The 25,821-nt window shown below is 49.4% G+C and overlaps 1 protein-coding gene and 2 pseudogenes across 3 annotated transcripts in view; 1 reads left to right on the forward strand and 2 right to left on the reverse strand.

Moving 5' to 3' along the window:
- LOC147349945 (ankyrin repeat domain-containing protein 26-like) overlaps nt 1–25,821 on the forward strand; it is a 510,210-nt pseudogene that overhangs the window by 107,382 nt on the left and 377,007 nt on the right.
- Nucleotides 912–25,811, reverse strand: LOC147349952 (liprin-alpha-1-like; annotated as a pseudogene). Its single transcript, XR_015150641.1, has 7 exons — nt 25,776–25,811; nt 20,317–20,934; nt 18,683–18,899; nt 13,321–13,534; nt 3,523–3,603; nt 2,708–2,860; nt 912–1,865 (listed from the first exon to the last, which is right to left on the reverse strand). The product of XR_015150641.1 is annotated as a liprin-alpha-1-like (transcript).
- LOC147349953 (liprin-alpha-1-like) overlaps nt 22,957–25,821 on the reverse strand; it is a 40,114-nt gene continuing 37,249 nt past the window's right edge. For both annotated transcript variants that reach the window (XM_086365425.1, XM_086365424.1), the window contains one exon: nt 22,957–24,688. The gene's annotated coding sequence lies outside the window, so the exon portion shown is untranslated. The remainder of the gene's footprint in view (nt 24,689–25,821) is intronic.

Below are 25,821 nucleotides of genomic sequence, written 5' to 3' on the forward strand. Positions count from 1 at the left end.
AGGAGAGCAGTGATACCTTAGCTCACACAGGGACGCTGCCCAGCCTGGCACTCAGAGACGTTATGGCCAGCATCTCTGGGGATGCAGGAAGCCCCGTGAGTGACACCATGCCACCCAGGCCGTGTGGTGGGCACTGCTGACCATGGCCTCGGTTTTCATTCTGGTTCCAACTGTCCCTCCAAGGGCTGATGGGTTCCTCTTCTGAATGGCACAGATATTTTCTTTATGTGGGTGAAAGCATCCCTGCTTGTTTCTGTCAGCCCTGTTGTTGCTCATCATGTGTTTTCCTCTTTACAACCTGTGCTTGCTGCTCTTCCAGTTTAACTTAGGAGCAGCCCTTATTTTCTGCATTTCTAGTTGTCAGCGTTCACTGGGGCTTTCCAGGTGGTGCTAGGGGTAAAGATGCTGCCTGCCCATGCAACAGATAACAAGAGATGTGGGTTCGATCCATGGGTCGAGAAGATGCCCTGGAGGAGGGCGTGGCAACCCACTCAGTATTCTTGCCTGGAGAATCCCATGGACAGAGGAGCTAGTGGGCTACAGTCCCTGGGGTCGCAGTGTCAGACACGACTGAAGCAGGTTAGCACACACTCAGGTTTTAGTTCAGCCACTCAGGTGTGTCCGACTCTTTGTCACTCCATGGACTGCAGCACTCCAGGCTTTCCTGTCCTTCACTATCTCCTGGAATTTGCTCCAACTCATGTCCATTGAATCATCATGCTGTAGAACCATCTCATTCTGGTGGCATCCACCAGAGAGGTGGCTGGGGCTTGGCAAAGTGCCTGGTCCCGCTGCGTGGGTGTGAACCTGCCCTCACCACTCCCTGACCGTGTGACCGTCACCGTGTCCTCCTCTGTAAATCGGGAGGGGGCAGCACCTGCTTGGGAAGGGGCACACACAGCATCGGTATATAATCAATGCACCATCCATCTCAGTGTTGTATTTATTAATAATAGGGATCACATTTAATAACCTGCTCCTTTTTCTCTCTTGTCACTTAACTGTGCTCCAGATCACATCTGCTTTACTTAACCCTGTAAATCCCACACCCAGCACAAACAAGACTCAACAAATTTGTGGCTGAAGAGGCAGGAACATACCCTGTCTTCAAGGAGATGAAGCCAAGGGAGATGAGGGCCTAATGATAACCCTGTGTGATGAGGGGACCCCAGGAGGACCTGAGTGGCTGTGGGGTGGGTTGGGGGCATGGGCAGAACCCTTGATGAGCTCCTGGGGATGGAGAAGGTGGCAGGAAGGAGGGCAGGTTGTTCCTTGTGGGATGTCCACAGATTGTACTTCACCCCTCACTGATGAGCACTTAGTCAGTTTCCAAACACGTGTCACTGTTAGGAGGAAACAATCATTGCCCAGCTCCTGCTCAATCAATTTCGTACAATATGTTTCTAGCATTGGAGTACAATCATCTGCTTTATTCATTCCATGCTCCATCCATCCACCCATCCAGCCAGCCATCTGTTCATCCATCCATCCACTCACTAATCAATCCATCCATCGACTCATTAGCTCATCTGATCATCTCAGACCCATTGAGAAGACAGACACCTCTTCTGCTCCTGCTCCCAGGAGGACTCCCAGTGTGAGTGACTGGAGCCTCGTGGGGACAATGGAGGAGACACAGAAGGGACATGCCTGCAGGCCCTCCTCCCTCTGAACAGTGAAGCACCCACCTGGTCCTAATGCCTCCTTGCTGGGGTTTTCAGGCTGGCCCTTTTCCTTCTTGCGAAACAAGCAGCTAATGGAGGACTTGACTGATGCCCTTTTTCTTTGGGGCTTTGTGCAGCGAGTCCTGCCTGCTGGTTCTGCTGCTGGGGTTGTTCCCGGGGTTGTCCTGAGAGCCTGTCGAGCTTTAGGGAGAGAAAAGGACCTTTAACTGGCACCCTCGTGCAAACACACACCACTCCACAAGAGCTACTGATAGAAACGGGCACCCAGCAACACCCGCACCTCAACCTTGCAGCAGAGAGTGGAGTCTCCTTCACCAAACACACTCCACACGAGCAATGCAGGCTCTGAGACACAGACAACCACCCCAGAAAGTTGAGATTCTCTGCTTCAAGCTCTCATCCGAGGAGGGCTTGACTCCAGGAAAGCTGGTGCAGAGGGCACTCCGACCCTCCATCAGGGTCGCTGCTCGGCAGGTGAAAATGCTCCAGGAGAAGGCAAGCTCCCCTGCTCTGGGCAGTTCCCCCCGCCTCCTGCAGGGTGACTGTCCCCAGCCGTGGCAGGAGAGCAACAGTCACCGTGCAGGTCTGCTGGCCAAGTGACCACGTGTGTCCTCCATCAAGTGCTGCCTGGCTCAGGACGGGAGCTCAGGTGGTAGTCTCAATGAGGACAGTGTCAGTCAAAGGAAGGGACAGAGTCTCCTGAGAGGAGACCCCTGAGGAAAAGGGAGGGACCCTCAAGAGCGAACCTGAGAGGCACGGGGTCGTCACTGTCAGGAACGTGCCCCAGGCCGGGCAGACCTCTACCAATATCAGGAAGAAAGCTACCACAAGAGCCAATATGTAGAGAAGGACGTTTTCTAAAATCATTGAGGTCACTGAGCTCTTCTTCCCCAGCACCTGAAGTTCACCACTAAACACAGGCATTGAACCCAATGGTATTCCTTTAAAATCATCCTTGCAACTCTTTCAAGACAAGAGGCACAGGGCTCCTGAAACTGATGATGCACACACAGGCCGCTTACTTGTGGGTGTCCCTGATGTCCTCGTGGGTGGCTATGCGCAGCGCCCCCGTGTGCAGGCGGTCCAGCCGAAGGGACTGCAGCGAGGTGGGAGGTCGAGGTTTCACATTTGATGGCAGTCTTGTCATCTCCTACCTCTTCCCGTAAACCTGGCAGCTGAGGGAGTGAGGTAAGTGTCAAATTGGCTAACAATAGACTGTTTTGAAAATGGCAGTCACACAGGCATTACATTATAACCAGAAACTTATTTGAAAATCTATTAGCTATGCTTTCCCCCAAGTACAAAACCCCCCCTTGTTGTAGCTTAATGCCATCTTAAAGGCATTTTGAACATAATGAGCATAAAGAACAAAGTCTTGTTCAAGAGAAGCAGGGCTATGGGGCAGCGAGAGCATCCAACTGAATGCAGAGACCCTGGATGGGAGCCTCCCTGCAGCCGGGCTCCACCCTCCCTGGAATCCAGCGACCAGATGGCCCTGCTGGGCAGGACAGCAGAGTGACACCGGCACCGTGGACCCTGCATGGCATGAACTGCCCTGATGAAAGGACTGTGCTCATCGCCAGATGCTGCTCAGAAGCACCACAGCTAGAGTATGAAACCTCTCAGCAAAGCCGACCAGACCTTGCTGTTTGAAGGAGAAAAAGATACAGCTTGTGCCACCACCCAAGATCATTTGTAGTGATGATGCAGGTTACTGGAACCCATGACAACAAGAGAAACACAGAAAAGGTACCTAACCCCTCCACGCGAACACCATGTGCCTGGATCGTATTTCTCAGTAACATACAGACTCGGGGCTACCCACTGAAGTACTTACACGCAGTTCGAGTGTCATTCGCTCACAGTGGTTTCCATAAAGCACCCCTGGGTCTTCACTAAGAGATGATCTTGTATCACCCTAGAGGGGTGAGAGGTTCAAAAGGGAGGAGATATATGGGTACCTATGGCTGATTCTTGTTAAGGTTTGACAGAAAAGAAAATTCTGTAAAGCAGTTAACTTTCAACTAAAAAATAAACTAATTTTAAAAAGAAGAGATGATCTCTCCTGGACTCCCAGCTTTTCCACTGGTCCTGGATGTGAGGACAAAGACAGTGGTGGTAACAGTGTGGGGAACAGATTAACCCCTCAGGGTCCAGACATGTCTCACTGATACATCTGGGTGTGTGGTTAAGCCAGGGGAGGTTTTAGGAGACATTCATGGCATGTATTTTTATAAACAATGAGTGTGTTGTTTTAACCAACTAACCTGTGACTTTTTAGTGGGATTCTGTAAAGAATACTGATCCCGTGCAGTCCCAAGGGAGCTTGGTGACAACAAAGTGACTTAGTGCAAAATACAGATGAACTCGTTTAACAGCAGCTTGATAAACTGGGCCCCCTCCCCTGAGGTCTAACAAGAACCCTTAGACAATAGAAGGCTACAAAGGCTAGAAATTATCCACATGGAACTGAACAGGGATCGATCTCAAATTCAAGTTAAAATAAGCATCTATAAAAATCAGAAAACAGCAACGAACAGAGCAGGGAAGTGACACACCTGGGTTGACTATGGACTCAGTGGAGACAAACACCTGCCTCAAAGTCAGGGACTGAGGCCAGCCCCTTCCTCCTGAGGAAGGCCTCTGGGTCTGCAGCCTGGCCACCCTCCCCCAGGATGGGAGCTGCCCCACTGGTGCCCACGTGGCCAGGCTGGGCAGCGCCATGTCCACTTAACAGGAGGGCAAAGCAGGCCACACAGCAGGCGAGCGGCACACCCAGGTCACCAACCCCAGGGGGATGGCGCTGCTCTGCTGTGCCCAGCAGAAGGACTCCCGGGCACTGAGCTGCCTGAACTGGAGGGCGGCCACCGCAGTCCTGTGGGAAGGCCCAGGGGTGCTTGGTCAATGGGCTGGGAGCAGGGCAGGGACAAGGAAGGCCATCCCTTGGGGCACTGGACTCCAACAACAGGAGCTCATCCAAGTGACCCGAGGGAAGAGGTAGTGAGCTCCCTCCTGATGCTCCCTCCATCAGGGATGCTGTGATGGACACGAGAGCCTCTGGAAGAAAGCGGGCTGGACGGCACAACATTTAAGTGTCCAGACTCTGATCAGACCAGTCCGCACGGCGCTGCTGGGTGTGAGAGCCTGGGCAGGGTGCCTGGCCTCGCTAAGCCTCAGTGTCTATCTATGTCTGCTGAATGGGGATAGAAGCAGCCTGGACCTCACCTGGGGATGAGATGACAGACTCAGAAAGCATGTGCCCAGAGCACAGAGTCTCCTGCACACTGCTACCCACCATCATTAAATTGGCTTCCCACAAATCTATCATCTATGGCTCTGATTCAGTCATTTCTTATAAGAAAACACTAAGCGGAAATTCCATGGTGGTCCAGAGGTTACGACTTGGCACTTTCACTGCTGGGACACTGGTCTGATCCCTGCTTGGGGAACTAAGATCCCATAAGCTGTGCAGCATGGCCAAAAACATAAGTAAAGAACATTTTAAAAATAATAAATAATACTATGTCTATTATAAACAAGCATGAGATGATGAGAAGGCAAACAAGTGGGAGAAAGGCAAATTGTTACAATTGTCCCAACGAATGACCTATTTCCAACAGAACCATCAGCACATTTTAAGTGGTGGGTGAGTTTTACTACTTCCATTAAAACGTCAATTATTCACCAGGACATAACCACACAGTGTTCATTCATGTTAAACAATAAGGACTCTTTAGTACTTCACAGAGAAACAAAGGCCTGCTAAATTACTAGTTTACCTTTCGACGCTGCTTCTTTAAATCACTAGGCTGATGGATTCATGCAAAGAAATGAAGAGAAACCAGATTTATTGCGACTTTGAAGCTAAAATTTCAAGAATCTGTAGAGGCAAATACAGTAAAGCAAAAATGATGGCAAACATGTAAGTGACATGAAGATTTAGAGAACATGTGACTGGAAGCAGAACATTTTTTTTTTTTTTTTTTTTGACCACAGAAGTTAAATAAGCTGTTCAAGATTTACTAGAGAAACACTATAAATTATTACTCAGGAATAATACCACTCTATTACAACATCATGATTTATTAAAGCACAGCATTCTGTACAACAAAGGGCCTTAACAGTTATCTATTCTCAGCCAAATTTCTCTATAAGTTAGTTTCTCTTATTAAAAAACATGTTATACTTTAAATTAGTATTTTAACTGATGAGGAACTTACCATGATACCTAGTTTAACATTGAACAAATCTAACCACCTATTGGATATTAATGTAAAATCCTGACATAGAATTTGATTTAAAACTTCTCACAATAAATTCATTAAAGCAAGCTCCCTGTGAAAATATGTAAGAATGAAAGCTAGCATAATAGCAGGTGCAGTCTTTACATTTTATTAACCATAGATGATACTTTTTAAATGAGTCTAACATAGACATTAACTGTGCAAAAGCTGATGAGATTTCCAGAAATACAAGCACCAACACAGAAAGGATATTGTGTCAGTTCAGTTCAGTACAGTCGCTCAGTCGTGTCCGACTCTTTGTGACCCCATGAATCGCAGCATGCCAGGTCCCCCTGTCCATCACCAACTCTCGGAGTTCAACCAAACTCATGTCCATCGAGTCTGTGATGCCATCCAGCCATCTCATCCTCTGTCGTCCCCTTCTCCTCCTGCCCCTAATCCCTCCCAGCATCAGAGTCTTTTCCAATGAGTCAACTCTTCACTTGAGATGGCCAAAGTACTGGAGTTTCAGCTTTAGCATCAGTCCTTCCAATCAACACCCAGGACTGATCTCCTTTAGAATGGACTGGTTGCATCTCCTTGCAGTCCAAGGGACTCACTCTCAAGAGTCTTCTCCAACACCACAGCTCAAAAGCATCAACTCTTCGGCGCTCTGCTTTCTTCACAGTCCAACTTTCATATCCATACATGACCAATGGAAAAACCATAGCCTTGACTAGATGCACCTTTGTTGGAAAAGTAATGTCTCTGCTTTTTAATACCTATCCAGGTTGGTCATTAACTTTCCTTCTAAGGAGTAGGCGTCTTTTTAATTTCATGGCTGCAATCACCACCTGCCGTGATTTTGGAGCCCAAGGAAAAAAAAAAGTCTGACACTGTTTCCCCATCTTTTTCCCATAAAGTGATGGGACCAGATGCCATGGTCTTAGTTTTCTGAATGGTGAGCTTTAAGCCAACTGTTTCACTCTCCTTTTTCACTTTCATTAAGAGGCTTTCTAGTTCCTCTTCACTTTCTGCCATAAGGGTGGTGTCATCTGCGTATCTAAAAGTCCATTAATTCTACACTTAAGAGGATCATTTCTTTATGTAAGCACAATCTCATTTATGAATTACACATAATATATAGTTTAGGATCCATCTACATTATGCTTATAACTGCATGCTGCTGCTGCTAAGTCGCTTCAGTCCTGTCTGACTCTGTGTGACCCCATGGGCTGCATCCTACCAGGCTCCTCCGTCCATGGGATTTTCCAGGCAAGAGTACTGGAGTGGATTGCCATTGCCTTCTCCTGTAACTGCATAGTGATACACCAATTCAAATTAATGCTATGGGGGAAAAACACCATTTAATGAGACATGAAGACAAAGCACAAACCCGACTAAGGGGACTCACGCTGTGGACCACAGCACTGCTATGACCAGAGGAAGTGGGGGGACGGTGGAGGGGAGATGGATGGGTAGATGGAGGGGAGATGGCCCTCGGGGGCTGGAGGGGGGGGGTCTGGATTGATGACGACTAAGCAGACAACAGGATGAGACAGGAAATCAAATCCAATGATGAAAGCAGACACACCGTCAGAGAACTCCAACAGCAAGGAAAACATCCAGAACTGTTCTTTTGCAAATACTCGGAAAGAAATCAAGCATGAAACCACAGAGAAATCATAAAAGAATTTTAAATATCAGCTAATTAGCCAATGATGCCAATTATAAAAACAGTGTCAAAAGACCACAAAATGGACTAGTTACCACTTCACAGGCCTCTAAAATGATTCACGGTTAATTTAATTATAAGCTGACTAACAATGCAGCTAACATGAAATGGGTGGTAACAGAAAAAAGAGATAATACAAGTCCAGTTACAAAGCAGAGTGTTGTACACGTGATTTTATGGGGTAAACAGCAATGCACTCACAACACCTAAGCTAAACACACAAGAAAGCTGGAACATGTGCTTTAGAGCTGCACACTCTGTCACCAAAAGCCCTAGCTTGTCATCCCAGTTTTAGACTCGGAAAAGTGAGGCAGCACGATGTCTTCCCTGGGGCCCTGGGGCACTGGGCTTTTAACCAGGTTTCACATGCAGAGCTGGCCTGAGTGCGTGGCCAGGTCCATCAGCAAGCAGACCAGTGTAGATTCTTGGTTTTGTTCCCACCGCATGCCCTGCACCCTGTAGCCAGGCATCCCTAATGGAAAATGTGCTGCATGGCTTTCCCATGCCATGAGAGCTGCCTATAGTTACTTTCACAAAGCTGTCTGCTCCCTGAGAACAGAAACTTCCCTGCAGCTGCTGTGCCCAGCACAGGCCAGGCCCAACGTTACAGAGGCAGGCTCTGGATGAGTTCATGATGACGTGCTAAGTTAGTGGTCCAAATATCAAGACTAATTTATTGCTGTGCCATTGTGGAATGATTAAAGACTAGGCAGTTTAAAAACTTTTAAACCTCTGAGTGTAGCAAATGTACTTGATTTTCTTCTGGGTATAAAGAGAAAAAACAAACAAACAAAAAAACCAGTTTGCTGGGGGAGGGATGCGGCAGGGAGGAGGCAGACACATACCAGAGTCATGATGCCCAGCCAGTCTCACTCCTGTGCCGGGCTGTGCCACCTCCTTTTGGGCTTGGGCAGGAGCAGGCAGGAGCCAGTATGCAAGGAGGCGGGAAGCAGGTTGAGGGAGCTCACTGATTTAAAACGACGGAGGCTGCCTAAGCTCCCCCTGCCCTCCCTGCTCTCAGTCTCCTCGGCCCTCTGCTCCGTGTTCTCCTTCTCTTCTTCGATCAACCTAAAATAGAATAAACCCCGTCACCTGCCTTTGTCAGCAGAGGAACCTGTCTGGACAATAAATTTGGGCTGGCATTCTGTGTCATGATTAGCAAATTCCAGAAACAGTTGCTCAATTAATATCTCTGCCAAAAGGTTCTACGTTTCCTCTTTTTAATATTCTCAAACTTAGAATAACTTAGCGTTGAGTCTTACAAACTGTCCTTGATCATTCACACTTGATTTCACTTATTTACTCTAACATTCTGAAGGGGCCCTGGTGGTGACTCTCTTTCTGTGAGGAGATACTTCAAGTTGACAACCCTTACCTCCCTGCTCTCAGGGCAGAGATGCACGTCAGTGCCTCAAGTCTTTTCCACTGGGAATCGGGAACTCTGTATAATCAAAACAGCAATTCATGAACAAGCTGCAGTTTCCAAACACAAGTCTCCAGACCAGATGAAGTGCTGAGTTGATCATTTTTTTTTTTTTTAAGGTTGTGTATATACAAACACATCACTTGATGAAGTTCTCCACCAGCTTTGTGTGAGTTTCTGGATCCATGTCAATGTGCTGCATTAACCGAGAATTCACAGTTTCTGCTCTTCTCCCCTAATGTGTGGTGGATGATTTTATATAGCATTTTAAATACAAGATTATGCAAATAAAATGATTTTCAAATTAAAATACAAGATTCTTACAGGAAGTAAACTCTCCAGCTTCACTTCTACTTATACATCTTGAAAGTTTTTCACTGTTGATAACAAGTTGATGGACAGAATTTACCATTTACATCAAGTCAACTTGTCCCATAAGAAAAAATCACTTTTACCTGACAACTTTCTGTAAAGTAAAAATATTAATATATAACCATTCCATATTTCCTGCAGGGACGTGGAAAGACCATCTTTCTGAGCTCGTCTGTGCTCAAACACAGCCCACAAAGAGGTTTGTCTTGGCGTCAAATGGGCAGGCGGCGCCACCTGCGTTTGCTGGTTGTCCCGTTCACCACCTGCCTTTCCCCCGGAGCCCCGCGCTCAGCCAACAGGAATGGGCACCTCGGCCTGGGCTGACGTGACGAGAACAGTCTGAGCAGCAGCTCTGCCTGGTCCTGTGCAGTGTCACCGGCCTGCGGCCACTCTGAACGTGGACTCGGGACACAGGCATAGCTGTGCGGGTGTGGCACCATGCAGGCCTCGGGGCCCCCAGCCACCTGGCTGCACCCAGACCCAAGGCCCCCTGCTCACCACGAGGCAGGCCTTTGGATTCTATCCTGTTTTGAAAATTGTTATAACTGCCAAGATGGTGTCTAAAGAAAACATCTTAAATATACTGATGAGATGAGAAAAACTCAAACACATGTCCTTGGACCACTGTCTTACAACAAGCCAATCTTCACACTGCATTAAGTTAAAAAGGAAAATGCAGATCTGAGTGGGAAGTTGCCAACCCCAAAACCCCAGCTTTCCCCAGGTGGCCTTTCACCAGAACGTGGGGGGCTCCGAGGGATACAGGAGGGTGCACGGGCCGCAGGGGACACCGCCTCGGCACCTCACCCACCTTGGGGCTCAGAGCTGAGGGGGACACCCCACAATGCCCCCCCACAGAGTGCTGACAGCACACCGTGGACAGAATGCCCTGGCTCACCAAGCTCGATAATCAAGGGCAATCTCAAAACTGAAAATTCTTGAAGCAGACCTGAGGTCAGGTTTCTTACTACGGAACACTCAGACGTCCCTAGAAGACAGCTCCTCAGAGAAACCGAGTTTCTGGGGAGCCGAGTTTGCCATCACCCACTAGATCTCTTCATTGATGGTGTCCAGCTGCTCCTGCAGCATCACAGTCAGAGTCTCGGCATCGGCCTGCCTGCTGGGTGACAGCTGAGCGACCGAGCTGAAGAAGGTGACCCTGTTGCCCTCATCGTCAGACATGCCCTCGTCACTCTGGAATGCCTGGGTCACGTCGGCCAGCACACTGGCTTGCTGCGCGTGCTCCCAGTCCTGCTCCTTCAGGGTGTGCATCTGGGCACGAGAGGACCACATCTCGTCAGCGACATTCAGAGCAGTCAAGTCTATCAGGAACTGAACCAAATTTTACATGGAAGCCCTGACTGTGGATAAATGGCCATGCTCATGAGACACGGCCATCTATTAAGCGAGCAGGACTGAAGAAACGGGCAGGGGGACAATCCAGTTCCTAGATGGCCTGGTGACACCCAGGACGGCAGGCAATCCTATGAGGTTATTGACAAGGGTGGGCTGATGGAGTCAGAGACAGAAACTGAAAATTACAAAAATACGTCCATGCCTCCATCAGCCAGGCTGGAGGAAAATAAGAAAAAAAAACCCTTCAGCTCGGCAGCCACTGGGTCCCTATCAGCGGTCATCTCTGGTACCAGTTCACCAGGGAGTGTCATCCTCTCAGGCTTCCAGCCCTCCATTTCCCAGGCTTGTCTGAACACCCACAGACAGGAGCGAGCAGGGGCAGCCAGGAGACAGGAGGGCCAGCCCCCCCCACCCCCCCGTGGTTCTCCTCTCGGGGCACAGGCCCTCGGGCTGTTCTGGAGGACGGCCCCTCACACCACAAGGGAGGCTCTGTCATCAGAGACACATGGAAGAGTTCCCGCGGGGCCCCGTGCCGCCCTCCGGCTCTCACACCTCACACCCTTCTCTCTGCAAATGTCCCCCCTGCCACACTGTCACCCAGGTCCTGCCTTCTTTCCCAGACATGACCTCAAAGGAACTGAGGGGCAGCCTCGAAGTGCTGGCTTGCTTGCTCCCTGTTCCCTGTGGCCAGTGCCCTCGCCTCCTGCCTTCGTCACGACCCCACTCCAGGGCTGGGCTACCCACTTCGCTGGCTCCAGGACCACCTGCCATCATTCCTGCTCCGCTCCAGCGAACCAGCTGCGTATGGGTTAACCCCCATCAGCCTGGTCAGCACGTCCTCTCTGTTCTCTTGCCTTCCAATAGCACAAGGGGAACCAGCAGATTCCTCCTCCGGGGCTCCCTGCAACACCCACTGTGGGTCTCTGAAAGCTCCCTGGGAGCGGCCTCTACAGTCCCCTCCCCACCCAGTCTCTAGCTCTCTGCCAGCAGGCGGTGGGTGTGCCCCACTCTGCAGGGCAGCTCCCTGGGGGTTCGAGGAACCCATGTTACCAAGCCCCCTCCCCTCCTTGCCCTCCCCCACGCCCGCCCCAGCATGTCTTTCCCTGGGCTCCAGGCCCTGCCCTCCCTGGGGTTATTCCTCAGTCCCTTGCACCCCTTCTCAACCTTGGAATGCAGGGTGCCCCACAGCTCTACCCTTGCACCCCATCTCTCTCCACCGGCACCCACCTGGTGACTTTACTGTGTTCGTGGCTTTCAATGTCATCTGTATGCCCACAACCCCAAGTCCACCCTGAGCTGAGTGAGTTCTCTCCCGGATGCAGGACGGAACACTCAGCTGCTCTCCTGACACGTCCCCGGGACACCCATGGGCTCATCCACCTCAACAGGGCTGAGGCCTGGCTCTTAGCTTCCCGTCCCGGCAGCCCTCCTCACCTCAGGAAACAGGCTCTGGCCTCGAGCTGCTCAGGCCTGAGCCCGGGCTCCTCCCTGATGTGGCCCGCTCTCTCCCTTGTCCCCACTGGTTGACACGACCCTTTTTCTATTTCCAAGTGGCTACTTCTCTTCCTGCCTCCGGGTCTCTGGTTCAAGGTCACCCTCCTGGTGTCATCTTGCTGGCCACCCTGTTCACACACAATCGTCCCCTCCTCCTCGGACAACTCGGGCACTCTGATCTTTCCCTGCTCATTACTGTTCGACAGGCTACGTAGGTTTAAAAAGGGGTCCACAAATTCTTCCATCCTCCTCCCTTCAAGAGGCAGAAGGGGCAACTCCTGCTCAGCCCCTGAGCAAGGCAGGACTTCGCAGCTCACTCTCACAAACAGAAGTGAAGGTGTGCGGCCTCAAGACGAGGGTGCAAAAGGCCCCGGGCAAAACCCCATGCTCTCGCACTCAGAGGGTGTTCCGAGGAAAGCCAGGCCATGGGAAAGCCACACGGCAGGGACCTGGGCCTGTCCCTTGCAGCCAGGTGAGTCTGAAAGCCTGCCATCCAGCCCTGGGGGGCCTTCCCGTGTCTGTGCCCTCAGGAGGCCCTGAACAAGGCCCGCCTGCTACAATGCACAGGCACTGTGGACTGTGAGCTGCTCCCTGGGAAGTCACTAAGCTTTGCAATGATTCGTTACATAGCAGTGGATAAAGAACACACACAGTTTTTAATTCACTGCTGGAGTCCTACTTCTGACCATGTCTGGCCCAAACTAACTGCTCACTGAATATGGAAGGTCAAAACACAGACATGTATGAACAAATACATGCCATGAATGAGGTGAAAATATAAAAGCACTTAAACTTCCAATGAGAATTCTTCTCACTATAAGCTGATGGATATGTGTATCCATTTACTCATAGGATGATTTCAAAACTATGCTAATTAGTACCATGCTGGGCCTCACAGTAGGCCACAAGTTATCCAAATTGGTTATTTTAAGAAAAAAAAAAAAAAAGCATGCTTTAAAAGTAAACTCTTAGCCAGAAAAAGGAAAATGGGAAGACATAAAGCGACCTATCAGCACTTTGTTCCAAACCGACCTCAGGAGCACAGTGTGAGGGGGCAGGTGCCTCACAAGGTGCCCACCAGGGACGGGAAGGGGGCGGCGGGGTCCTTGCTTCTGGTGGCTCATCATGCAGCGCTGCCAGCTGGCGTTTCTGGAGGCATCGCAGCACTGCCCCATCTCCTGAGTAGTCTGCCGGCCGGTCTGCCACCAGGAACCTGAGGTCCAGGGCACTGCCCAAGTGGGGTAGGCTGAAACACATGGCAAAGAGCAGTGCTGTTAGCAGAAAAGAGAGCTGACTCTGTCAGTCAAGCCAGAGCCTGTCCATTTGGAAGATTGGCAATTTCACAGCAAAAGGGCCCCCGGGAGGGCACTGCCCTCCTGGCTCCAACAGCAACAGGCCGCCTGCTGCTCTGCAGACACTCAGGGCTCATCCCCAGCAGCTGGAAAACTCCCGTATGTAGGGAAGGCAGTGCTGACTTGAGGTTGTGGAGCTGACTAGGACAGCATCGGCTGTCTGGGGCTGGGGCATCCAGGGTCCCCCTGGAGCCCACTCTCAGGTCCCAGGGTGGGGCCTGCACCTGCTCTGCTTTCCCCTTGGCACCCCACCTCCCCTTTGGCCTGCACCTTCTCTGACCTCCGTCTCCCGTGTGAAGTCCGTGGATCACAATCACCGGTCTGCCTGGAACACTGTCTGCACTGCTCTCAGTGTTTTTAAAGGTGCCGCAGACAACCCGCAGCAGAAAGGCCTTGGACCCACAGCTCAGAGCTGAACACCACTGGTGTCTCCCATTAAAACAGAGGTGAGCGTATCACCGGACTCTGGGCTGAACAAGGCCCAGCACAGATGCTCAGGCCCTGAGCACTAAGGCCTGGGCCTGCAGGTGCCAGGAGCTCACTCAGCAGGGGCCTGCTGAGAGGCAGGGTGGCCCCGACTTGACTGTGAGCCACCTGCACTGCAGGACTGCCCGGGCTCTGCTCAGTCTTGTCCCTGGGAAGAGGGTGGTGCCTTCACGTGCAGGAGTCCCTAAACCCGGGAGACAGGGCCCTCCTCCGAGGAAAGGACACCCCATACGTTTGCAGAGTGGCCAGGTTCAACCACCAGCTCAGCTGGCTCGGGGTCACACGCTGCTCTGATCGACGGTTTTGTGAGGAACACTGTGTTGCACAGGAGATGGAAGTCTGGAATCTCCCGGAGCCACACCTGTCTTCCCTCCTGTCTCCCCTCCCTCCTGACAGAAATGTTCCCTTCTCTACTTCACTTCCACCCAAGGGTCTGGGGCCAGAACACACTTGGGAACTGGGTAGGGGGTACGACACAGTCCCACTGTGGACTGCGGACCCTCGAGGGTCCTCTGAGGGCCACAGAGGCCTCCGGGTTGGGTTGCACCCCAACCATCACCTCCTAGTCCCCTCATGGGGTTCAGCCTCCATCTCTTTCCCCCTCGTCACCCGAAGCTCTATCTCCCCAGAGAAGGTCTCAGAGACAAGGTGACCAATTCCTCTGGGAAGCCCCACCAAATATGCCATGCCTGCCCTGCCTGTGAGCTGGGTTTTCAGTCCCCACTCCCTTTCTCCTGAGCCAGCATAGTGCCCCCCACCCAGCCCACAGTGCCCGCAAGCCCCACTCCGAAGCCCCACCTGTGCTGCTACGTCACTGTCGTGACCCCTCTAGAGCTGCCTCCTGGAGACACCCCTCCCTCGCACCAGCCGCTGGGGCCCACTGCCTTCAGAGTACAGCGGGCCCTCCTGCCCCGTGGCTGCTTCCTCTTCTTGTCTCTCACACTCACTGACACACAGGGGACTGGTGACCAGGCCCTAGGCTTCTCCATCTGAGCCCCCAAACCATGCCAGGCCTCGGGTCCTGGCACCAGGGCCCTCCTCATTATCCCAAAACCCCCAAGAGCAGGAGGCCATGTCCACCTCCTCTTTCCCCACTGTCTACACAGTCTGCCTCACACTCACCTTGTCCACTCCGGGAGCAGGGGTTCCCCACTTCTGACAGCACCAGCCTCTCACCTTGGGGGAGCTCTACCGGCAAGTCCAGCCAAGTCCCCTATCCGTTCTGCAAGGCACGTGCTCTCCTTGAACTCCACCCACTGTGGTTTCGGACTCCACCTACCAGTTTCTGGCTCTGCCTTTGTCTCAAATGATATCCCTTTACTCTAGAAGAAGGCTGGGTTGAGGCCCTGGACTGTGAGGATCCCCGAAGTACACAAACACAGAAATATGCATATGGACTCCAAATTGTCTCCTAAGTCAGGCTTCAAGTAGTAGTCGATTTCCTACAGATGAGTGAATGTCACCAGTTAAGCACTTAATAACCTTTGCTAAAGTTTCTCTCTCACTTGTGACCATTTTCCGTGAAGAAGCCAAAGAAACATTTAAATACTTAATAAGAATTACCGCCCCTAAAACAATGAGTAAGAAAAAATCAGGATGCTCAGTAATCTGCTCGCCTCATTCACAAGCCAGGTGATTCCTCCCACTGCAGTCAACAGCAAGTCATGTCTCAGTCTCCATTCATGTAAAAAAGACTACAGGTCATTAACCTTCTGCAACTTTTCAGAAACATCAGTGTCACAGTCTGTCAGGCCCCTCAAATGAATACACCCAAATATCAACTGGTCGCCCCCACACTTCCAAATCTCTGCCTGTGGTTTTGAGTGTTGTCAATACTGTGACTACCACTCCATGGTACCAAGTTTGATCCTAAGGAACGATGCTTGTCTCTTCCCTCTCGCTGGCCACGAAGCTACAGGCTCCTTGAGGTGCAACTATGAGCAACACCCAGTCATACTGTCCACACATCAGACAGGCCCTTGTCACACTCAACAGCGCTGAGGGGAGCTGCCTGGGGGAGCAGCCTACCCATAGTGGAAGGGAGCCCCTCGCACTCTCGTCTGGTCCAGTTCGGCTCTCAGGGTTTCCAGGTTTACAATCAGCTGGTCCTAAGAAACAGCAAATGACACAGCCTGCACCGCTTGCTTTCCTGATGTAAAATGACTTGCACCAAAATGTGCAGAACAGGTTACATGAGTAGGTATCAACTCTGAACATTTTAATTCTGAGAAAATGTTCTCTAAGAGTCCCTAGAAAATATAAACACTCAGAACAATATTCACCCATAAACCATAATGAGGAGGAAGTTCCATCTCAGGTGTAGAAAAGGTTTCTCTGGAGGAAACATGGCAAGCCATTAACAACGATGAAGTCTGTAGAGAGAAGCTGGACTTCAGGTGGGGGTTCGGGTCAGGGGCACATGACGCACTCTATTGCCCTCACTCCTCTCATTGCTTTAAACGGTCTCCATGGAGCTCACCTGCATTCCTGGGCATTCCTCACATTCATTCCTCTACAGCCCATTTCACTTCCTCATGGAGTAAAGCAAGTCAAACGGGCCAAGTTTCCGAGTCACTCGACTCAACCTGGCATCTCTGTGCTGTCAGCCATGGCAATCACTCGCCTCGTGCAGCCCCTGAGCACGTGAGACAGGCTGGTGCAACACTCGATGTGGAAATCACACAGAAGATTTCAAGACTCACAGTGAAAGAAGGATGTCAAGTAGCCCGTTGGGTTTTAGGAAATTTTAGATTGTGTAGGTGGCTCGTATTATCTTTCTGATGCACAGCACAGTCCACTTGAAAGGCTCATGCTGTGTCTCAGCTTTTGGGTGATCCCAGAAAAGATTACTCAGAATTCTGAACCACACATAATGGCTACACACTCTAGATCCAACTATAATGCAAACACATTCAGTGTTCAAAACCAGAAATACTATACATGTTACAGCAGTGGATTAGCCATAAGGAAAATGTAACTTGACTTCTGCTAGGCATCTGCTCAAACTCATGTCCATTGAGTTGGTGATGCCATCCAACCATGTCATCCTCTGTCATCTACTCTCTTCCTGCCTTCAATCTTTCCCAGCATCAGGGTCTTTTCCAATATAAAAATTCATATTAAAAAACTGGAAATAATTACCTCAAGCAATTTTTAAATGTATTAACAAAGTTGGCAAGGCTGTGTTTTATAAAATGAGCATCAATTTCAAGGTTTAAAAAGCTGTTTTAGAACCTACTGTATAAAAAACAATGGAGAGAAGACAGAAGAAAGATCTATTTGAGATTGGCTTTGTGTTAAAAATTGCTGAGACTAATTGATGGGTCATGGGTATTTATCATACTACTCCATCCACTTTTGTGCATGTTTGAAAATTTCCATTGTAATACATTTAAAAACAGTTTATTTTCTGTTAGAACAGTCTTCTCCAGAAACACAATACGAAAGCATCAGTTCTTCAGGGCTCAGCCTTCTTTATGGTCCAATTCTCACACCCATCCATGACTACTGGAAAAATCATAGCTTTGACTATATGGATCTTTGTCAGCAAAGTGATGTCTGTACTTTTCAATATGCTATGTTTGTCATATCTTTCCAAGGCGCAAGCATTTTTTAATCTCATGGCTGCAGTCACCATCTGCAGTGATTTTTGAGCCCAAGGAAAGAAAACCTGTCACAGCTTCCACAATAAGGCATCAGCATTCAAAGATTTTTAAAGCAAAACAAAAGTTGGCTTTGAATTGGCTTAGTCATAAACAGCATCCTGATCTCAACAGACTCTGAACAGCAATTCTGAAAGTAAGGAAGAGCACCTCTGATCAGGAGCCATTGAGCTCTCTGCCTAAGCGGGGAGGGCGCCTCACCGTGGGTCTCACGATGGGAGTCAGAACCACTGCCCCCTGGGAGCCCGCCTGTGAGGCTCTGCAGTCCGGGCCCAAGAACACAGGCATAGTGGGGACAGTACTGACACGTGAGGATGGACCTGGGATCCCCACTCCATTTCTTGAATAGTCTGTATCGCCCTGTGGCCAACCTTTCCAGGAAACCTCTCTCAGGACTCAGTGATGGGAGCCTCCACCATCACCCTTTCCTGACGCGCCTTCTGTCACAGCGCAACTACGGTTCTCCTCCTGCCTAGCAGCAGCCATCCTACACACACACCGTGTCTGGACCAGCGGTTTGACATGTGGAAGTCCACCGCCATGTCCGAGGCAAGCAGGCTCCACACCTGGGCGCCATGCCTTCAGTTTCATGGGCCCCGGGCTGGCACCCGCAGGTGTGTCTGAGGGGCAGTCGTGAAGTCCACCTGTATCCCAAGCAGCTCCCAGACTGGCTGGTCAGAGCAACAAGCAGCCTCTTTGAACGTGGGGATGCCCTGGCCCCTGCCCAACACCTATGGGCGACCACCTCTGGCCCTGCTCCCAAGGAGGTGGGTGCCCGGATCAGCAGATGGGGCCACACATGCACACACTCGGCAGCAGGGAAGGGAGCGTTGGCTCCCACCCAAGCCGTGTCTCCCACTCAGACGCCGCCTCCCCATCAGCACAGGCACTCACTGCAGCTCCTTGTTCTTCTCCTCCAGTTGGGCCTCCATCTGGCACAGCCTATTCTCAATGCTGCCATGACTCTCTCCCGCTTGTCGGCCAAGAACAGCATCAGCTCCGCTCGCAACGACCCTGTCCTGACGGCACGCGGGCTGTGATGCAGGAGCAGCAAGAGGACCATGCTCTGTGTGGACCACGGCCCCGGTTCGTGGGAGGCATGCCCACATGCCTGCTCATGCAAACTGTGCAGCTTTGTGTGCGACGCGTGGCTCACGGAGGGTGCTGGTGACCGGCTCATGAGAGGAGACGTGCTCCCCCCTGCCCCGGGCCCCACAACCGCGGCTGCTGTACCCTCTCCTTTGACTGCCTGTGGCAAGCCAGTGCAGGCAGCAGGCAGTGCCAAGTGTGGGACGCACAAGGCACACATTCTACCTTTCTAAGCTGGGAAGGAAGTTCGAACCGTTTAGCCTCCTTAGTGGCAGAGCTTCTTGAAGACCAAAGGTCGGACTACAAGGCCAACCAGGGACGGACAGCAGAGATGCCAGCGGGGGAGGAGAAACCAAGCCTGGAGAGGAAGATCACAGGCAGAAGGGCGCCCCCTGGCGGTTGTTAGTGACCCTGCTCTGGGAGGGTCTGCGAGCACCCGACACCACCCGCCGACCACCAACGGACGGCCCCTCAGCTGCTCACTGAGCTCCGGGCAACGCTCCCAACAGCCGCACCAGCACAACCCTGGCCCGAATCTCCATCCCCAGCCAGTGCCCACCGGCAGTGCAGGGCAACACTTTCCCACCAGAAGGACAGGGTGGCTGACTAGCTGGCTGGCTGGCAGTGGGGACGATTCCTGTAGCAGTGCCACATCCCAGGGATGTTTCTCATAAATCATGACCCCTACAGACACGACCGCCAGAAACATCATGATTCCACATGGTCACACAGCTTGGGCCTGAGGATCTGAGGGTGAGAAAATGACACTGGACTTGTCTGACCGCTGGTATCACTGTCACACATCCCTTCAAGGAGCGGAACCTCAGAAAACTAGAGAAGATGGCCAGGCAAGCTGCCTCAGCAGAGCCCACACAGCATGCTCCCATCTCTCTGAGAGAACGGGCTCCACAGATGTCACCAGACTCGTCTGAGGGAATCAGGAGGAAATTTCAGCATTCAACAGGCAGGTGGAAGCGGGGATGAACTGGGAGACTGGGGTTGACATATATACAGTACTGATACTACACATAAAGTCAATGAGTAAGGACCTAGTGTACTGCACAGGGAAGTCTACTCAGTGCTCTGTGGTGAAGTAAATGGGCAGGAAATCTAAAAGAGAGGCAGATACATAGATAGATAGATAGATGACTGATTCACTTTGCTGTACAGCAGAAATTGACACAGCAGTTTAAAGCCACTATACACCAATAAATGAATGAATGGATGAATGAATTTTTACAAAAGGAGCACAGTGGGCCCCTTAGAACTTGTGGAAAGAAGGAGTCCCCACCCAGGGTGCAGCACAGTGCCAGGGCTGCCCTCATGTTGGTCCACTGCCAACGGACTGCCTGGACCAGGCCTCTTCTACCCCAGAGACTTCGACGCAGAGGTGGGGAGGCAGCTAGTTGTGGTCTCTCCAGTGCTCTGCTCTTACTCACGCAGCCATGCCAAGGCTGAGATCACCGGGAGAAGAAGGGACCCACAGTCCACCTCAGGACAACAGACATGACCGCCGTCACTCACTTTGCGGATGTCCCACTGCAGTTTCACGTTCACATCCTTGGACTTGAGGAGATCCTTCCTGGCTGTGTCCAGGTCCTTCTCCAGCTCTGAAACGTGGAAAGAGAGGGCTGCCAGGCGTTCCTTAAACTGGCTCTCCTCCTGTGACTGCTTGTCTATAACTTCCTGAGTGCGATCACCTTAGTCAGTTCTTCCTCGTGGCTTAGAGAGCCGTAGGAGGGTCTCTAAGGGGGAAAGGAAGCCTTAGCCTTGTTTTGAGAGGGAAGGAACACAGCACTTCCAGGCAATCAGTGAGGTCAAAACAAGGCACTAAGTGTACAAATCCAGGATGGATGGGTGGCTGGTACCTTCTCGTCCAGGGCCTTGTGGTGCTCAAACAGCAATTTCAGCGCCCTGAGCACCTCCACCTCGCTGGTCATGCTAGCTGGGGACTGTGCCTGCTGCTTTCCTGCTGTAATCCGGAGGGACAGCATGTACCGGGCAACCAGTAACCCCAGGTGCTCCAACAGCAGCTGCAGGGCAGGGCCAAAGGAGCACTTTCAACCTCATGCTTGACTTCAGGGCCGATAACTCCTTTCAGACTCATGCTACAGCTGGAAACATGCTAAGGCACGTTGGAATCCCACCAGTTCTGTCTAAAGTTAAGAGTGGACTTCCCCAGTGGCCCAGTAGTTAAGACTCCACCCTTCTGCAGGGGTCATGGGTTTTAATCCCTGATTGGGGAACTAAGATCCCACGCAAAGTGTAGCATGGACAAAAATGTAAGTTGAGAACTCCCCTCTCAAATGTACTAAAATTACATTAGCTCTCATCATAAATTTGAAGTAAGGTATGAGAATCACGAACTGATCCACCCTGGTCTTCTCAGTGGGAAGATGTGAAAAATGACTTGAAAATCAGACAGAGTTTATAGATAGCAACACGGAGGCTAGCAGTGACCCACGTGGGGCAAATGTCAACACATGAGAATCCCCGTACTGACCCTGGTGTTGCTTCTTTCTGCTTTCAGTTCAGCAATTTCTTCTTCTTTTTTAATAAGCTGCTCCCTGCATATTTTGAGTTCTACACTAGGAGTTGAAAACTCCTAGAAAACAGTTAAAGGAGAAACTAAATGCAAACATAAATTAAAAAGACAGCGAGACTGTGAAGACTGACCCTGTCAAGTCTCTCCAGGCTCCACACAAAGGATCTCCTTGCCCCTCCAGAGAAGAGGGGGTCCACTGACCCCAAGACCACACAGACCACCACAACTCAGACTGGCCTTTGGCCTCCACCTCGACCTGGCAGGCACGTGGCAGGGGAGAACCCGGAATCCAAGCCTGCCTTCTCAAGACCCAGGGACGTCTGAGAAGCTTTCCAAAACATAAACCTAACAACAAAGTGAATAAAGAGATTCTTAAATGACACACAGATCAATGACCTAGAGCCACTGGGGAGAGTGAAGAATAAAGGGAAGGCCTACAAGGCCACCAAGTTTTGGAGTATTCCTCTGGGACAAAGGCAGATGGCACCCCAAGGCCATCTGTTAGCCTGACTCCACTGAAGCCACCCAGTCATTCAGTCAACTGGTTAAATTGTTAAATTTATGTTATATGTATTTTACCACAATTTACATGAACGCGGAGCTGTCGACGTGGTGAACTTACTCAAGCTGAACCACATGGAGTCTTTCGTTCTTCTATTTTTCTTTGCAGAAATAGAAAGATCCTGGACTACGTATCCCCTACTACATACTGAGTGTCCAGCACCCAGAACAGTGCCCAGCACTTGTAAGAGGCATGTAGTAGACATGTGAAGCTATAAGGGTGTATGTCATACACGTAAGCAGAAGGTCCCCATCATTAAAGTACTGGACACATTGCTCTGTGGTTTGCAAGATGGGAGACATTAATGGGCTTAGCCTTTCTACTTCAAGGACTGACTCTCTAGCTGGATCCTCATGCCCCAGAGACTCCTCCAGCCAGTGTATTCTTTCTTTGGAAGAAGGGAGACTTTAAGGGGCCTAGCCTTTCTGCTTCAAGGACTGACCTGATAGCTCAGTCCACGTGCCCCCGTGACTCCTCCAGCCAGTGTTTCCCTTCTTGTGGGGCCCCCGCCCATCCTCCATGCAACACCTGCACAACCTCTTACAAGGTAAACTGCTGGGGTCGATCCTGCCCACTAAGGCCAAAACTCCCTGGCCGGCAGGGCCCACAACTATGCTAACAAAATGAAACACAACCCCAACGCTTCACTGGGTGAGGGCCAATCCGATGGGCATAGTCCCTGGCTGCTCTCACCTTGTTGAAGTCCTTTAATGGACTGTAACCTGGTGGTCCAGAGTCAACGATAAGAAGGTAAAGGAGAGAAAGAGGCTGATATTCCTTGATTTATGCAGCAAGCCAATAAAGCCCCTGAGACAGGACTTGCTCTGTTCACAGAGGCCTCAGGTGCCCTCTCGATGGAGTGAAGATGGAGAGCACCTTCTCGAGAGGGTCTTAGAAGCCCGGGTAGGAAAGTGTACTCAGAGAGCCTCTGTGCTCCAAGGGATCAACCTAAAAAAGAGAGAGAGAGAAATACATGAGGACCAGAGCTCTGATGGAGCAAAGGTGTTTTAATCAACATGGTGTGGGCATATATACTGTCTTACAAGGTAGTTATTCTCAGCAAAGATAAAGATTAAAATTCCAGACTTACAAAACATAGGTGATCCATATTAAAGGGAGAGAGAGTTGTATACAATCACTTTTACTGTATGATTCACAGGAAGGAAGAGGGTACTTATCACTGTATAGAAAAACTAATGAAGGAAATGCCTGGATTCTTTAGCCCATGGGAGAGGCTTGCCTCTCCTCTTCAGGAATTAAAAAGGAGCAGAGAATTCCTGACAGTTCCAAAACAGCACACAGGAAGCCTCCTGTTAAATGCTTCCTGACAATTCCCTCTATTTTATTATATTTAAAAAAAAAAGTCTTGATCAAATGAGTTTGGTGAGTATTAACCAACCTTATAGAAAGGCGACGGTAAACAACAAATATAATTATCAAGACAATCACCAAAGCTACAGTTCCAGACCCGATACTGTGGGTAATACTTTGAAACCATCCTCGTGGGTCTAGCCCAGGTAATTTGTTCAGCTAAAGTTTCCAAATTAGGGGCAGAGGGCAGATTTTTAGAAAAAGTTTTAAAGATTTTCTTTTATAGTAATTGTACATTCAGAGAGGCATTATCACTTATATTTTGTAAATGAAATTTGATTTGTTCCCAGTTGTAGGCACTATGATTGAAGTGAACAGGAATAACACAAAACTGAGTAGCTTAAAGACATAGAGGAGTTAATACAAGTATATAGTTTGCAATTAATACAAGTTGCAGAACATAAAAGTCTTATTAAATTGTAAATTTTCTACGGCTATAACAAAATGAAGTGGGACACAGGCCTGTATAAAATATGACTGATTGTAGCGAAAGAAATAGTTACTATGACGACTGGTCCCTATGAAATGTCCGGTCCAAGTTCCAAGTTCTTCTGTGCTCTGATGCTCACATCAAGTTTCCAAATGGCCCATTGGTCAGGCCCACTCTGTTTATCGAGGAGGATCTTAGGAGGAGGTGGGGCTAATCCACAGTCAAGCCATTCAAGAAGTCCTTTGTCATAGTAATGTTCCATTGTAGTGTCAGTGACCTTCCATATCACACACAGTGTTGTTAATATCATCTGAGCAGTCAGATAACCACATACCATGGGGTCCCCAATCAACAACTGTATGATTAGCCATAAACATTGATTTTCTTGATTTGGTTTGATGTTTGTCCCAAGGAATGGGAGTATAAGTAAAGTTTTTATAAGTAAAGCCTTTGCATAAAGTTCTTTGTTCTTTCCCTAATTCTTTACCTAAAGTTTCAGTAATATAAACATGGTTTACAGACAACGAAAGGGCAGTAAATAATCCAAGCAGTGTCCGAAAGTCTTCTTTTGGAGGCAGGACGAAAGCCCAAATTTGTCAGCCCAAATTTGTCGACTGACGTTTATGCATAATTTTGCTGGGCCCATGCACAAGGGAAGGACTTCATAGCCTAAAGAAATATTAATGAGTTTTCTTTCCTGCCCAGGGTGTGAGGGCCCTTTCATGTACTAGGGAGAAAGCATATGTATAGAGTCATTAGTTGAAATGATTGGTCCTCTCTCTATCCATCTGACCACTTGTAATAGAGGGGAGTTGGGTGTTAGTCCAAGCTTGAGCAGGGGGAGGTACAGGCCAAAAGACTGAGCGTTGCCAGGAGAATGTATTCAGGACTCAGAGGCAACCCCTGTTGAGAGACCAAATTTTCAGCTTGATTAGTAGGATTTTTATTTGTCTCCAAGTGAGGAGATCATTGGGGTGATGCCACCGAGGGCGGTGCTTTCTGGAGATCTTTGGAGCAGACATAGCCCGTATTGGAATTTCTTCTTCCTGGGGTTCTTGTTTCATCTCCATTTTGAATGCCGGGGGCCCCCTTGGGTCGAATCTTAAGAAGAGGTTAAAAAATTTTAAACAAATAAAGCTGTATTAACAATAGTTATAGGTTTAGAAAATATGTTAGAACCTAGTAAAGTCTGCTTTAGATAAGGAAGACAGTAGTGTACCTGTGTATTCCCCTTTTAAAAATTTTTTTACTTGTAACTTTAGTGTGTGATGTGTTTGTTTTGACTATGTCTTGTGTCTGTGGATTATAAGGAATACCTGTAATATGTATTTATTGATAGGTATTACAAGTTTATGAGGATCGGATCCAATTAGAGTTTTAGTCCTAATTCTTCCATTGATGATTACAGCAATTAACTCAAGGTCAGGTGTAAGTGACTTTATTTCCATAAAATGGGTATAGATCCATTTTACTGGGTGTTCTTGTTGGGCAATAAGTCCTGTGGGAGAATGAGAGGGGAGTATAAACAATTCTAGAGGTAAATCTATTTTGATGCCAGTAAGAAATTGTTTTTGTAATTTATTTTGCACCAGAGTTCTCGTGCCTCTTGAGAAAGTGAACAAAGGCTATTTAAATCAGGATCTCCTTTTAAAGTACTAAATAGGTTATTCAATTGATAATTAGCAATGCCTAAAGAAGGTCTAATCCAATTAATATCACCTAAGAGCTTTTGAAAATCATTTAAGGTTGATAATTTATCAGCACGGAGCTGAGTTAGTTGGGGAGTAATGCGTTGCCTATTAACAACGAACCCCAAGTAATAGTAAGGTGTAGAGGTTTGAATTTTTTCAGGGGCAATGATTAATCTAGAGTTTTTAAAGCATGGTTGAGCTATATCAAACATGTATTCACTGTTTAAGATAGATGGAGCCGAAAACAATATATCATCCATATAGTGAATAACAAGAAAGTTAGGAAATTGCTTTCTCACAGGCTCAAGGGTTTTGGCTACGTAGTACTGACACATGGTGGGAGAA

This window comes from Bos grunniens, chromosome 21, assembly GCF_055505025.1.
Source record: "Bos grunniens cultivar Pamir isolate PY7600 chromosome 21, Bosgru_T2T1.0, whole genome shotgun sequence".
Lineage (NCBI taxonomy): Eukaryota > Metazoa > Chordata > Mammalia > Artiodactyla > Bovidae > Bos > Bos grunniens.